This window comes from Hibiscus syriacus, unplaced genomic scaffold (genome assembly GCF_006381635.1).
Source record: "Hibiscus syriacus cultivar Baekdansim isolate YM2019G1 unplaced genomic scaffold, ASM638163v2 tig00112857_pilon, whole genome shotgun sequence".
Classification (NCBI taxonomy): domain Eukaryota; kingdom Viridiplantae; phylum Streptophyta; class Magnoliopsida; order Malvales; family Malvaceae; genus Hibiscus; species Hibiscus syriacus.
In genome coordinates, this window is record NW_024063412.1 from 94,672 (window position 1) to 105,382 (window position 10,711).

Here is a 10,711-nt window from a genome sequence, read left to right on the forward strand (position 1 = left end):
TCTATATCTTGCTCGATATAGCAGGAAAGATCAAAAAAGTCCAACCACTCCAAAGGGAGTTATTCAAAATCCATTTAAACACTAGAAATGAAACATGGAAGGAAAAATAGCAAAGGAAATAACTTAAACAGCTAATAGAAACAAGGCCGATATAAAAGCTTACTCTTGACGAGGTCAATTGTTCTTACAATGAACTACACTGGCCTCTTGAAGTGTTCAGATTTTCAACCATTACCAGTTTCTCCTTTTCTACTTGTTTGAGTGACACAAACTGTTTCAAGGTCACTGATTAATTTGGATTTCTATTGTTGAAGACTCAAGATATATTCTTGTAATCGCTCAAGGGAGTCGGCCTGCAAAATTCAACGGAGTTCAGCCTAAAAACTAAGCACTATCAATAATAATAGGATAAATTTTCGAAAGGAAAAGGAAAAAGTAAAGATATAATATATATTCATGTATTACCCTCTCATTAGCAGCTGCTATATCCTTCTCAGCTCTTTCAAACTCTTGTTTCAGTGAAGCAACCAACTTTTCAACTGCAACCCTAGCTTCATTTTCACTTGTATGGCGTTCAATAGCATCCTAGTTTTTTTTAAAGCAAACATGTAAATAAGACATTAAAGATAAACATATATGCAAGGTTGATTTAATAGATTAGTATCTTACCAGCCTTTCTGACATTTCCTTGGAAAGCTTTTCCTGTAAAGATGTATTAGTGTCCCTTAGTTCATAAATAACAGGGTTCAGTTCTTCCTCCTTATTTTTCTTCTCCAACTCTGAAGAATCAAATGTTAATAAACTAAATAAGCAATAACTCTAATTAACTTTGGAAGCAATCCAACGAATTCATGAGCCTTTTATTATGAATTTATAAGTAAATTATCTGTATCAATGCATTTTCTCTCAGAGATTTTAATGAATTCTTAAGCCTTTTATTATGTTCAGCCACATGTTCATATTTACCCTACACAAACAATACAAATGAAAAAAATTAATTTATAAACAAACACTAAAATTAATTACAATAATAGTTTTACCTTGAAATCTAACTTTTCAGTTTTTAGCCTCTCATTTAGTATCGTTTCGTATTATGTTTTAGTGAGTTCATGACACTCGCATTCTGTTGTATCTCCTTAGAGATTGTTGACAGCGTCGTCGGGTTTGCCGAGTTGCTGTGGGTCCCACTCCTCTCCCTACTGTTCCAAGTCTTGTCTGTTCGTCTCATGAACAAATTCCTTCCTCTGGAATTAATAATTAAAACTAACAGATTGAAACATTCAAAATAAAATTGACGGAGCTTGAAAGAGGATAACAAAACCACCCACACATCGACATTTGAGTAACCAACCTCATTAGATCGTTTACGATGCCAAACCCGAGAAGTAGTTGCTGATGAGTGGGTTGTATTATTCTCCTTCTGCATGGTTCTTTACTTTCATGTCAATCTTCGAGGGAAAACAATCATATGTATATGGAGCAGGGGGGAAATTGTTGCCTGAGATGTTAAATTACACCGTCTTCCAAGAGATGACAACTGGGACTTACTGAAGCAAATATGAGCAATTTTATCGAGTCAAGTGGACATAGAAGACGAATTGGTGTTAAGAAAGCGTGGAATCTAAGCAAATAACAGGGCCATAATCCAGCAGAAAAGCTACAATCAACTAGTTAAAGAAATATCACTTTGCTAAATAGCATAGGAACATAAAATATCTTAAATATGCAAGCATTTTGACCTTGTCTTCTTTCAAAAACACACTTCATCATAGACTAAACAGACCTAACAAATTAAATGCAGAACCATTGCCAATCAACAAAGCTAACGAGTAGAGATATGATAGACATTAAGCACCTACTGGTTCAAAATAAGCAACCTTAAACACATAAAACTTCTATCCAGGCAAATATTGTACGTATCATTTTTCATATGACGTATTTATTATTTCACTCAACTCAAATATCACGTAGGAGACAAAAGGTGATGAATAGAAAGCACTATGTGTAACGTCCCGAAACCCGGGTCAGTTATTTGGGTTAACTCGAGACCCATTTTTAAAGCTCAAAGGACCAATTAAAATAACTTAGACCAAGTTTATTTGGTTTTGGGCTGTTAGACCCAAAAGAATTAATGAAAGATGATTAATATTTTATGAAATAGGAAGTTTACAGACCAAAACTGTAATTTCCCCTTATGGTTTTGAAAGTTGAAAACCCCCTTTATCTCACCAAACTTTCTTCTTTCACCCTCTTCCTTTTCAAAACTAAGATACCAAGCATTTCAAATCTAGTTTGGCTTAACTAAGGTGAGATTTCAAATCCTCATTCTCCTAGCTTTAATTCAAGTTTCATTTCTCTAAGTTTTAGCCTTGGAACCAAAAATGAGTTTTGGAGAAGGTTGTGAGAATATATATATTCTAACTCTTTTTTGGGTGGATTTGAATGTATTTAGATTATATTGAACATCTAGTTGAGTTCATAATCCATTCTCTACATTATTTAGTGAAAAAGGTAGGAGAGAGTTCCAACGCAAAGGGAAAAGACAAAGTGACTCCTAGTTGACTTGGGGAAAGGTTTTAGCAACAAAGAAAATCAGGTAATCACACTTACAATAGCTTCATACCCTTTAGTGGGTCATTAGAAGTGTAATATAGCATGAAAGTTGAGATTAAAGCTTGAGGAACATGCTCATTTATTTATGTTATTGGTATGTTTTAAAGCCCTAATTATCGCCCTTGTCGATAAATAAAACACTAATAACATTTGGGAACCTCAAGATAGCAACGTGAGTGAGTTTAAGTGCCCAAAAAGGGCAATTTCGAGGGAAGGTATTGGTATTGGTCCCTCCAGTACCGATACTTTTCGTGTTTCAAGCTTGAAAACATTAAAGTTCATAAGGGTAATATCGATACTATAACACCCTAGACTAGTACAACACATAATCGACTGATTAGGATGTTACATGGAACCACCGAAATGGTTAATCAAACTTTTTCTCATTTATTTTACTTAAAGATGACTATTTTCTTAACAAAATTAAGTATAAAAATATAATTAAATTGTACACTAGGGAGCTTCCAAAATAAATATTTACATAAAAAATAATACATACCGACTTAAATATACATTTACGGCTCAACTTTACAACATGTCCTTTAAAATGTTGAGATGTACTATGATCTGCTCTGGTCTGGACCTCGGTTACTCTAAAACTCCTTGATTGCTCCACCTAATATGTGTAAGGAAACAAATTCCAAATGCTGAGCTAACTATCTCAGTGCCACACTAACAACTGGATCATACTAATTGTATATCACTAAAAGGCTCAAGTTATCAAGTCTACTATTTTTCTTTAATGAGTATACTTGTATACTCACTCTATACTCTATGGTAGACATCATGGTGCGACTGAGGGTTCTGTATCTCGGAGCTGACACACCCCTCTAGTCTACCGATGGTGAGGCCCCCAAAATCTCTACATCGGACACCACACCCTCGACTAACCCACCCCTTACGAGTGTCAGGCCTTAGCCTTAGTTAGTCAACTTAAAGTACCTTGCGCACTCCCTAAGGATATATCTGGACTGAATCTATACTTTCGAGCATACAAACAAGGCTAGTCTTATTTCACCCTACTTTATATCGTTTCTACGTTTGAATTAAACATTATGATTGTTCTCACTTGTAGTCTTATTTGAGAGAAATTATACACTTTTGGGAAACCTCAACTCCTCATATCATTTCTCAGCTCACTTATCCAAATCTGCTCATGGGTATTGATATTGGCCCTTTAGTATCGATACTAACCCCTGGGCATCAATACTCACATGTTGGTATCGATACTTCTCTACTAATATAAACTACTCGTTTATATAGTATTGATACTCTGGTACTGGGGTATTGATATTATTCTGTGTATCGTTATCAAATTTAGGTTCGATGTTTTCAAAAATACCTTAGTATAGATACCGACCATCTGAGTATCGATACTCCTTGAATGGGTACCAATATTTCCCTAATTAGAAAAGAATGAAGAAATAATATGTGTCTTATTTCTTGAATGAGTAAAAGGCTCCTTTTATACAGAGGGAAAATACAACAAAAAAGAAAACTAATTAGAGCCAATATTTGACAGCTTCTACTTTCCTACTTTTTCTTGATTTACATCTTTTACTTTTTATATTTATATATAAAACATATCCTAGAATATCTCACAAATTATGACTAAATCAAGGCTTTCAATATCCAAATTTCCAACACTCCCCCTCAAGCTGGTTTAAAGATATCTTCCATAGCCAGCTTGCTAGTCATCTTACCAAATTGCTTCTTGTGTAGTCCCTTCGTTAGTACATCAACTAATTATTCATCAGTTGAAAGATATGTCATGCATATTATTCCCGCATTGACTTTCTCCTTGATGAAATGTTTATCCACTTCTATATGTTTCATGCGATCATGAAGAACTGGATTATGAGCGATAGCAATAACAACTTTGTTGTCATAATAGACCTTCATTTGAGTCGAGTAAAAAAACTTCAATTCTTCAAGAATCCTTTTTATCCACATCGCTTCGCAGATTCCATGGGCAACGGCTCTGAATTCTGCTTCAACACTACTTCTAGCTACCACATTTTGTTTTTTACTTTGCCATGTAACTAGGTTTCCTCCAACAAATGAACAATATCCAGACGTTGATCTTCTGTCTGTAACACTTCCTGCCCAATTTGCGTCTGTGTAGACTTCAACTTGAAGATGTCCATGTTTCTTAAACAATAAGCCTCTTCATGGAGTTCCTTTCAAATATCTTAAGATCCTATAGACAGCCTCAAAATGCTCTGCCCCTGGTGAGTGCATGAATTGACTTACCATGCTAACTGCAAAAGCAATATCAGGCCGTGTATGAGACAAGTAAATCAACTCCCCTACAAGTCTCTGATATTATTCCCTGTCCTTTACTTCTTCAACCTTACCAGCTTGTAACTTCAAGTTTGGCTCAACCGGAGTTTCAACCATCGTACAACCAAGTAAACCTGTTTCTCCAAGGAGATCAAGAACATATTTTCTCTGATTGACAAATATGCCTTCCTTAGATCTTGCAGATTCCATTCCAAGGAAATAATTAAGAGCTCCCAGGTCTTTAATTTGGAACTCCTTTGCTAGTCTTTTCTTCATAATAGCTAATTATGTTTCATCATTACCAGTGAGTATAATATCATCAACATAAACAATCAAAATTGTAACTTTACCATCTTTTGAATGTTTATAAAATACTGTGTGATCAGCTTGACTATGAAAGAAGCCATAACTGATAATTGTCTTTCCAAAACGGTCAATCCAAGCTCTTGGTGACTATTTGAGTCCTTATAGTGACTTATGTAATCTGCATACTTTGTTACTGCCAAGTTTCTTCTCAAATCCTGGCGGTAGGCTCATATACACCTCCTCTTCCAGATCACCATTGAGAAATGTATTTTTAATGTCAAGTTGATGTAGAGGCCAATCAAAGTTCACTACAAGAGATAACAACACTCTAATAGAATTTATTTTAGCAACAGGAGCAAAAGTCTCTTGGTAATCAATCCCATATGTCTGAGTAAAGCCTTTAGCCACCAATCTCGCCTTGTATCTCTCAACGCTTCCATCAGCTTTACTTTTTTATTGTAAACACCCATTTACATCCGACTATTTTCTTTCCTTTGGGTAGATCGACAATCTCTCATGTACCACTTCTCCTTAGAGCATTCATCTCCTCCATGACTGCTAATTTCCAATTCGGATCATCCAATGCTTCCTGTATATTCCTTGGAACAAACAAATGTGAAATCCTAGATGTGAAAGCTTTATGGTTTTTTTATAGTCTGTGATAGGAAAGATATTTTGCAATGGGATGTTGAGTACAATTTCGGACACCTTTCCTAAGTGCTATAGGGACATCAAGATCAGGAATACTAGGTGAATTGTTGGACAAAGTGGAGGAAATCAAAGGTGTATAGGGATAGGATTACATTAAGTTTCGTCACCAGAACTCAGATCTTCAGATTGGTTTCATGCAGGTTTGATATTTGAGTCTTTATTTCTCATATGAAATCTCTTCTTAGTATAAAACTGAAGCTCAGAATTCAAATCATGTTGATTAGTTTGTAGTACTTCTCCCCCTGAACGAGAATCTCCTTCATTAGGCACCAACAAACCTAGTTCTCCTAGGCAATCATTATTAGAAACACTTGAATTTGGATTTTCAAAGTGACCACTCTCAGAAATACGTGGTTTTTGTATACGATAAATGACATTGGGTAGTGGGATAGAAATGTCCCAAAAATTGTCTTCTACATCACTTGTCTCCCCCTGAAGAGAATTTTTTATGAAATAAGGTTTTGTTTCCAAAAACGACACATCTATACTCACATGAAATTTTTTTGTTTGAGGATCAAAACACTTATACCCCTTTTTATTTGAAGAGTACCCCAAAAAACGCATTTAATAGCACGTGGGTCAAGTTTTGAACGAAATTGGCATGGAACACGAACATAGACAATACATCCAAAAACTTTGACATGTAAATCAGAAAACAACCTTGTTCCAGGAAAAGATGATTTTAGGAAATCGAGTGGTGTTTTGTATGTTAACACCTTAGTAGGCATCCTATTTATCAAGTAAGCGGCTGTTAAAACTGCTTCACCCCATAAGTATTTGGGAACATGCATGTAAAACATTATGGCACGTGCTACTTCAAGTAAATGTTTATTTTTTCGTTCTGCAATGCCATTTTGTTGAGGGGTATCCCGACATGTAGAGTGATGAAAAATCCCTTTCTCTTTCAAAAATCACCTAAGTGCTCATTAAAATATTCTGTTCCATTGTCAGAATGTAAAATACTAATCTTGGTTTGAAATTGGTTTTCAATCATAGTGTAATTTTTTTTGAATAAATATTTCACGTCAGACTTTTTATTCATTAGATAAATCCAACATAACCGTGTGTGTTCATCAATAAAAGTAACAAACCACCTTTTACCAAAAATAATAGTAACTTTAGAAGGACCCCAAACATCACTATAAATAAGATAAAAAGGTTTAGAGGCCTGATAATCTTTTAGTAAATAAGGGAACAACTGTTGTTTTTTTGAAAAATTGCAATTTTCACAATGAAAAGAAGAACAATCAACCCCTTTAAATAATTCTAGAAATAAGTGTTTCAAATAAAGAAAACTAGGATGTCCTAGTCTATAGTGCCACAACATTATTTTTTCTCAAACAGAAATTGAACTAGTACCACTAAAGCTCTGAACTTTTTTTTATTACTGATAGATACTTCATCAAAGTAATAAAGACATTCATTCATCCTAGCACGTCCAATCATCATCCCCGAGTTCCGGTCCTAAAATTCACAATGTGATTCAAAGAAGGTAATGGAACAATAAGAATCTGTAGATAGTTTACTGACAGACAAAAGATTGCAGGCTAATTTAGGGACATGAAGAACATTATTGAGATTAATTTTCTCTGTCAGTTTAATGAGTCATTTTCCTGCAATTGGTGAAAAACTACCATTGACAATTCTAATTTTTTTCATTTCCAGGGCAAGGTGAATATGTATTAAATAAATAAGAAAAACTAGTCATGTGATCTGAGGCTCCGGAATCTATTATCCACGGAGAGGAATTTGGAAAAGAAAGGGCTTTAGGATTACTACCTGTTTGTGCCAAAGAAACACTAGGAATACCGGATGAGAAATAGGATTTTATCAGTTTCAAGAGTTGATCAATCTGCTCTTTGTTGAAGGGACCTGAGTCAGCTTCACTTGCATTAGGAATTCCACGATTCTTCTCTCATTGCTTGTTGCTTTTCCAGTTAGCAGGTTTTCCATGAATTTTCCAACATGTCTCACGTGTATGGTGGGGTTTGTTGCAAAAATCGCACCAGACCCGTGGTTTATCATCAGACCTGCGCTAGTAGTTTGTTGCCTTGTAGGCTGCAACATCACTCAGTAAGGCAGAATTTTCAATTAACTCACCAGTACTCCTCTTTTTGAGCATGACATTCCTTCGTCTTTATTCTCTTCTAACTTCGGCAAATACTTCGCCAATGGATGGAAGATGAGGTCTGCCAATAATCCTTCTTCGGACTTCATCAAACTCAACATTGAGGTCGTCAAGAAACTTGTAAATACGACTATCTTCTACAGTTTTCTTATGGTGATTACAGTTGTAAGTTCTTTTCTATTCGTGTGTGTTAAAGAGATCAAGATCCTAGCACATCCTTTTCAACGAATGGAAATATGTGGTGACAGAATTATCTCCTTGGCGAATCTCCTCCAATTTTAAAGTCAACTCAAAAACCTGAGATTGGTTGCCCAGGTCAAATACATCTGACTACATTATCCCACAATTCTTTTACAGTAGGATAACACATATAATTGGGCTTATGTCATCCTCCATGGAATTGACCAGCCATGTCATAACCATGGAGATTTCAGCATCCCAAGTGGCGTACAACGTATCATCAACACCAGTGATGTAACCGATTTTCTCTTGCCCACGAATATACATCCGGACTGTTTGTGACCATCGGAGGAAGTTATCACCATTTAAGCGGATGGTGGTGATTTGGACGGAATAAGAATTGTAGTGGTGCTGCGGAGTGGCCGCAGCAGGGGTTGAGGTGATTTCTGACGCGACTTCGGACATGGCTACAATGATTTTAGAACTACTGTGTTTTAGGGTTAAGACACGATTATGGCTCTGATACCAAATTAGAAAAGAATGAAGAAATAATGTGTCTATTTCTTGAATGAGTACAAGGCTCCTTTTATACAGAGGGAAATTACAAAAAAAAAGGAAACTAATTAGAGTCAATATTTGACAGCTTCTACTTTCCTACTTTTTCTTGATTTACATCTTTTACTTTCTATATTTACATAGAAAATATATCCTAGAATATCTCACAGATTATGACTAAATCAAGGCTTTCAATGACCAAATTTCCAACAGCCCTAAACTATATTATGGGTTTTAGTCTTTCCCAAAGAACAATATTGGTATTGTTCTTCCAGTACCGATACGGACAGACCAGAATGCCTAGCTTGGGCACAAAAATCCCACTCAAACTCCCCATTTTGGCTTCCTTGAGGTTTCCAATTGTGATTAATGTCTTGTATGACATTAAGGGGCATAAACAAGGCTTTTAACACATGCTAAAACATTTTATTAAATAATTTACCATGGAATTCTACTCAACATGCTTAAATCTCAACTTTCTAGCTAAAACTCATTTCTAATAAACTATAACTGGTAAGAGGAAATTGTGAGCGTGTTACCTGATTTCTTGGCTACTATAACTCTTCTCGAATCAAGTAGGATTCACTTTCTCATTACCTCTAGCCCTTAACTTACTCTCACCTTCTTAACTAATCAAAGATAATGAAAAGGGTTTACTAGCTCCCTTAACCTCCCTTAAAACCCATCTTTTAAAACTAACAGTAAAACTTAAGACTTAGAGCTTGGAATGAAGCTTGGAGGGTGAGGATTAGAATTCTTACATTGGTTGCTACAAACTAGGCTTGGAATTTGAAAAGCTTTCACTTTTCTACTTACTCTTGGAGAGGAAAAAGAAGAGAGAAAGAAGAGGAATTGATGAAGGTTTTGGTGGCTTTGGTTCACGTGAAAAATGCCTATTATAAGGGGGTTTATCCTTTAATTTGATAAATGTGTAAACTACACTTTAGGCCCTTCACCTTTTAAGCACACTTAAATACCACTTAGTTTGAACTCTTGGGCCAACTTAAGCCCAATACCCTTATAAATTTGTCTAGGAAATATAATGGACTCAACTTATTGGTCTTAGGTTTGACCCAAACTACTGACCCAGAATTCGGGGTATTACAGATACCCCTTTAAGGAATATCGATACTGAGAGTTTGATAACGAGACCGGGATGATTTCTATCGAAACCCATTTTCCATAATGGTATTTTGGTATCGGTACTCTATGGAGTAATGATACCCAATACACTAAGTATCAATACTCCCATATGAGTATCGATACTTTTTTTTTTATTCAAGATGTTTTGTACTGGGGTACTAATACCTCAGAAAACATATTGATACTTAAGAGAGGATATTGATACTGTAAGGTCATTATCGATACCAAACGTATGTTTTGGGTTTTTATACAAGTGAAATTGTATAAGAAAGCGAGGTTTCCCAAAAACTCTAATTATTCTCAAATAAAACTACAAGTGGAAACAATAATAATGTGCAATTGTACAAAGAACCAACATAAATCATTGTAACATAAAACTAGCCTTGGTTGATACTCGGGAAATAAATCAAACACTCGAGTTCCCTTAGTAATGTTCAGTGTGTCGGTGTATAAAATCAGTCTAGATATCATTTGGTAGTGCGTAAGTCACTTTAAACTAACTAGCTAGGGGGCAAGGTCCGACATTAGCAAGGGGGTGGTATCATACCCAATTTAGGGCCTAAATTTTATTAATTTAAAGTATTAGATTAAAGTTTTAACAAGATAAAAGTTGAGGACCAAATTATAAATTTTTTAAAAGTTACAACTCAATTTTGGATACTGTAGGAAGTTCAGGGACTTACTCTTGAATTTTCCTAATTTTTCATGGTAAGTTAAAACCCGATTAATCCCTTAATTTTCCCAAAATCCCCAATTACTAATTTCCCCAAATCTCAAGCCCTAACCACCGTC